The 5,681-nt window shown below is 46.2% G+C and overlaps 1 non-coding gene across 1 annotated transcript; it reads left to right on the forward strand.

Annotated features, from left to right (window-relative positions):
- Positions 1-853: 853 nt before the first annotated feature.
- LOC119437860 (U2 spliceosomal RNA) lies at positions 854-1,042 on the forward strand. The gene has a single exon (XR_005189563.1). It is a non-coding gene; the product is annotated as a U2 spliceosomal RNA (small nuclear RNA).
- Positions 1,043-5,681: the final 4,639 nt, after the last annotated feature.

Genomic DNA, 5,681 nt, shown 5'->3' on the forward strand with positions numbered 1-5,681 from the left:
TCGGCAATGAGCCTCTAGAATCTGCAAGAGTATGCTTATCTAGTTCAGTTACTCACAGGGGACTCTGATCATAAGAAGGAAACTTACAGAACAAAAATGGGCTGGAGCACATACGGCCGGTATTATGAGATCATCTAATAAAACTTGTTGCTGGGCTAGTCGGTTTATGTTATATCTGTTATAGATTAGACCATATGGTCGCTTAGCGCTAATGATAACCCCGTCATTCCTTCATTATTTGCGCTAAGCTACCATATGGTCCAAGGTACATTATGAGATCATGACCGGCAGCTTACTGCCTATGCTTGGAAAGAAAAGCGTACAATCATTGCATTAGATCAGCATTTATATATGGGGTAGAAACTTGGAGGTTAAGAACGAAACTTGAAAAGAATTTAAAGACCGCGCAATGAGCGATGGAACGAAAAAACAAAATTCAGTGCCATTCCACTCTGTGAAGGTGGATGACCAGCGAAGCTGTGTATGTGGTGACTGACCGTGGCTCCGCTGAAACGTTCCAAGTTTGCGGGATCGGGGCCACATGGGCGGTTCGCATTTCTTTCCCCCTCGCGGTCCTGGCGGGCAGCACAGTTACGCTTGGCGTCCGCGGCCCGCTCATCGTCGGCGGTCTCCTTCCCCCGCCGCCGCGCCCATTCCCTTTTCTGTTCACGCCGTTGTTGTTAGTAGGCACGCTGTTCTTCTTCAGACCGTACAACATGCGTCCTACCCATTTCACAGTCAGAGCAGAGCTGAGGAAATGAGCCTAAGTAGAGCGTCATGTCAGGAGATAGAAGACATTCAGATTGGTAGGCGCTAGTTTGAATACGCACGATGGCGTACACGTGTATGGTGCAAACGTAGACAGGTCAAAGTGTAGTATCTGTTCTTATCAGCTCAATATCTGATACGGGTTGTTTCTATTTGGACCCAAGATATTAAACTTATTTTTGCAAGTTGGCGGAGTGCTTGAAGCCTGCTTCACCGCCGCCGCAGGTCCGCCCGATATATATTGCACTATCTGCGGGATTTTGGTCTACAGACAGCGGCCCGCTGGAAACTAGCCATATACAGCTGCGCTGTAAATATGCATATACAGCTTCGCTGTAAAAAGGGGTAGACAATATTCTAGTTGACATTAAGAGGAAACAATTCACCGACGATTACGACACACCCTAATCCGAAATTTGAGCGCATCTCTATACGTGTTTTCATTTCTTGTGTCAATATTTTGTATTATGATTATATAGGTACACGGTTTATATTAGGAAAAGAGCGCCGTGAGTAACGTAGCTTGCGCGGACAATGTCTTTTGCGGCACATGGCAAACGGAGTGAAGCGTGGCGCGACTGCCTCGCTAATCGGGAGATCGCGAGAGGCAGCGCGTGGATGACGCGTGGGCGCGATTCACAGCAGCCGCCACAGACAGACCTCCACTAATGCAGCGCTTTGTTTCCACACAGACGACGCGCGCTACTCTGGCGCCATATCGTAGCTATCGTCGCCGCACAGCCCATCTTGCACGGTACTACGCTTTTGTTCGAACGCTTTCGTTCTACCAACGACGAGAGTGGCCCTTCATCGCGGGGAAATCGTGCCACCAGTGTCAGCGGCGACAACACCCAAGGGAGCGTCACATCGAGCATTACTCGTGGCCTCTCGCCATCGCCCCTTGCAGGAGCAGTGATCCCCGTCACACACGCTGGTTCCGCGGACTGTCCACAGCAGCTGACGCCGCGGACGAGCGTAGTCCTCCCCGCCTCATGCCATCCTGCACCTCCCCCCCCCCCCCCCGCGGAAGCGTAGACGAGATCGCCCATCACGCGGCGGCGAATGCCGTGGCAGCCGGCAAATCAGCGGATGCGCAGGCCGTATCCCCTCCGCTCCCCTTCCGCTTTCCGCCTTATACTTTCTTTCATCTCCGCTCCACCTTCGCTTTCATCTTTCGCTCGTTCGCTCGGTTGCGAGGTACGACGAAGCACGCCGACGCTCACCGCAGGAACGGGCCCCTAAGAGCTGCGCTCTAAATATGTAGCTGGGCCGGCTATGCAATGCTTCGTTTAGATGACAGGTGTTTCATTGGAGTGACAGAATGGGTACCAAGGGAAGGGAAGCACAGTCGAGGACGGCTAAGAATTAGGTGGTGTGAAGAAATTCGGAAATTTAAATTCATAAGATGGTATCAGCTGGCGCAAGATAGGGATAATTAGAGATTGCTGGGAGAGGCCTTCGTCGCGCAGTGGACATAAATAGGTTGATAATGATGATAAGGAACCCAGCATCCTGTGAATGGTAATTACGTATACGCACAAGTTGAAAACTTTCTATTGTTCAAATGTGCGCAGGAGAACATTCGTTCGAAACTTTAGCGTGTTTTTTATTGCGTTACCATGTTGCACTCTCCGACATCTTTGATGTTGCGGAGGGAAAAAGAGAAAAAAGAAAGGCGAAAAGCAGGGAGGTTTACCAGATCTAAAAATCCTGTTTGCTACCCTAAACCAGATCGAGGGGCCGAGAAGTAGAAAGATAAGAATGAAGTAATCAGAGAGAGGGCATGCGCACATGAATAAAGCCATTCACAGTGCATGATAAAAATTTACACTAGTCAGTGCTAAAGTCGTTTGTGCAAGTTTGTTGTCCTTGATAATTCTAACAATGCATTCGTTGCCCTCTACTGCGACGATAGTGAGGTCGGTATTCCAAAATTCTTTGTTCTGGCAATGTTCTGTCATGAATTAGAGCTAGTGCAGTCGCGAGCAGCATGCTAAGGGCAGTTGCACAAAACATGTGTAAGGGTATATGCGGCAATGTTTATAACAAGACCGTGTTTTCAGTCATTCAAATACTGAAGGTTCCCGCTTCCCACAGTGCAGGGTAGAGAATCGCATATTGCCTTCAGGTTAAGCTCCCAGTCATCGCCCTTATTCCCTTCTCTCTTCAATGGATACAACAGGCGGCACGTAGGCAATACAACGCACACACCACATCGCGAAAGACCTAGAGGAGCATACCACAAGTTTTCATAACCACGATATAAGTGGCTTGGACAGGCCTGGTGAGCACCTGCGCAATTAATCGATACTCGAGCGCAACAATCGATACGCAATTAATTGATACTAGTTTATGCACATACAGCCATTTATTTCTATAAATTCACGTATACCCAAAACAAACAAGTAAGTTATCTTTAGCAAGTAGTAAGATGCACTCTTGTTTTGATAGTCGTGCTATATTTATAAGGAAACATTGTAAAAAGCGGAACTTGCAATGTCTGCGTTGGCGACCAAAAAAGAATGCGTCACCCTGAGCCAGCTAAATGCAATGAAAACATTATAGGTTTGTATGCCCGAAAGGCGGTGATTAGGGCATACCATTCAAGCTTTTCTACCTACGGCGTTAAATGTTGCAGTATGTGATATGTTAATGCAGGTAATGAAGAAAAAACATATTTTATGCAAGAATGATTGTCTTGAAGCTCAGCTTAGGACTCGCACAATTATTTACCTTACTTAAACCCACATTTATCATTATTCTGTTCACGCAGGCTGCCTCTACCCCAAAAGGGAAAAAAGAAAAAGCCAGCCGATATCACACATTGTAGGAATCGGTTTAAGCGAAGCTTTCTTAGATGTCGGCAAGGAATGCACTGCCACTCGTTTTTAGCGACCATTTGCAAGTATAGAATAGACGGCCATTTTAGAATAGCTTCCACAAGGAAGCGCCTCACTCTAAGTAAACTTTGGGCGCTGAAACACCGCCAGACACGTTCGACAAAAACCAAAGTCTATCACGCGCGCTATTCACCGAATCGAAGTCATCCTCCACGCAATGTTTCTGCAAGAACTTCTTGGCACCAGTAAACCAAACGATACTTTTCGGCTTCTGTCTCATTACTGAATATTGACACGGCCCGGCTTCGCTTTCTTGGGGAAGTGCGCATTCGCGCTCCCAGTCCTTCTTCCCTGCGTATCAAGACTTCTCCGCTTTGCGCTTACAGGCCAGCATGCACTCGCAATCTAAAGCATGCTTCTCTGCGTATCGAAGCCGTTCGACGCGTGCTTCGACCCTCTGTCTCCTGCACGGTCATTACACGGTTCGGCCACATTCCATTTGCATTAGAGCTCGCGCCTGCGGTCGTTGTATAATGTCCCTGGTTGCCCGAATCACATCGGTTTGCATTGACGCCGGGACCGGCCGGCCCATCGTGCAAGATAGCAGCTGCAATGTGGAGTGGAGAGGAGGGAGGAGGCAAGCTTCGCTTTAGAAGTGACACTGTGTTCTACTGAGCCTGCCAGTGAACCACCATATGGCCATTATGGATAGCACGAGTTCTAACCCTTCCTGACGCATCCTGCAAGACAGCAGCTAGCACCCGCGAAGTGACGGAAAGAGGACAAATAAAGCTTCGTTTAAAGAGAGAGAGAGAGAGAAAAGAAATGGCGCTGGTTACTGCAGCGTTCTGTTTTGGAAATGTGAGGTTACTGCAACGTTATGATACTGTAACTGCGCATCTGTGATTTGATGCATAAAAACGCGGTATTCACAATAAGCGGTAACATTATGTGCGGCAGCGATTTCGCGCGGAACGTCGCACTGCTGCGTCTGTAACGCCGTACCATTTAGTACTCCAGTATTTCCTCGTGTTCTGACGCCTAAACTAGCCAATGATCAGCTGAAATATACGAGAATCTACATAGTATTTTTGTCAGAACACCTGAATTCACCAGAAATACACAGAAACAAGTACATATATAAGATTTGTATGATTAAATTCAATTCTAGATATGCATGCCCCAGAACCACGATTTGATAAGAGTAGTTGTTACAAGATATAGATTTAATTTTCATAAGTAAGCTCGCATCGAGAATTGATAGCCAAAGTACTGATTAAATGCGTTGCAGGCTCACTAGTAATGTTCTAAAAAATTCTGTAAAAATGATCATGATAAAATGAGATTATACAATAGCAATTAACCAGAAACTCAACATGAATCGTTATGAGGATCAAGCATAGCGGTTGCGCCAGTGCTGGTGGCATTGAACGTGTGAGATGCTCACAGTAAGCACTCTCAAATTAACGCTTCCGAACTTCGAAAGGCCGCCTCAACGCATAATTCTGAACGTAAAGCATCCTCGTATGCGGGTACGACGCTTCAAGCAAAAGTGTGCGCCGTTGGCTTACAGCAACTATCATTTGACTGAAAGACCATTTCTAAGGCTACGATGGTATCCGGAAGTTCTATAACACCAATTAGTTCGGAAACATGCAAAATTTTCAGTACCCCACAAAGAATAACCAAGAATGAAAATTTGCACAAACATGATGAGTTTCTGATTTCTTGTGAGGCACATTGTTAAGTCGCATTCATTATTATTCATTTCTCTGAGGATACTTCGGAACAACTTTGAATTTTAGGAACGTTCTGAAATTTAGGAACGTTCTGCAAAAGATAAATTTCGCGTTAATTTGATGTTGGATTTCAGGAAAATGTGGCAGCTGAACGCTACAGAAAGGATAGCGTCATGGTTTTTCTTCGCAGAGATATGTAGATAGTTCGCGTGAGTTTCCGTTAAACTAAGACATTATTTTCGGATTTCGCGAGTTATTAAAAATAACGCTGTACCAGGTTATATACTAGTTACTCTGCAGTCTACTTCACCTGATTTTTAGTAATCGCCGGATG

The sequence above is a fragment of the Dermacentor silvarum genome, chromosome 1, assembly GCF_013339745.2.
Source record: "Dermacentor silvarum isolate Dsil-2018 chromosome 1, BIME_Dsil_1.4, whole genome shotgun sequence".
Lineage (NCBI taxonomy): Eukaryota > Metazoa > Arthropoda > Arachnida > Ixodida > Ixodidae > Dermacentor > Dermacentor silvarum.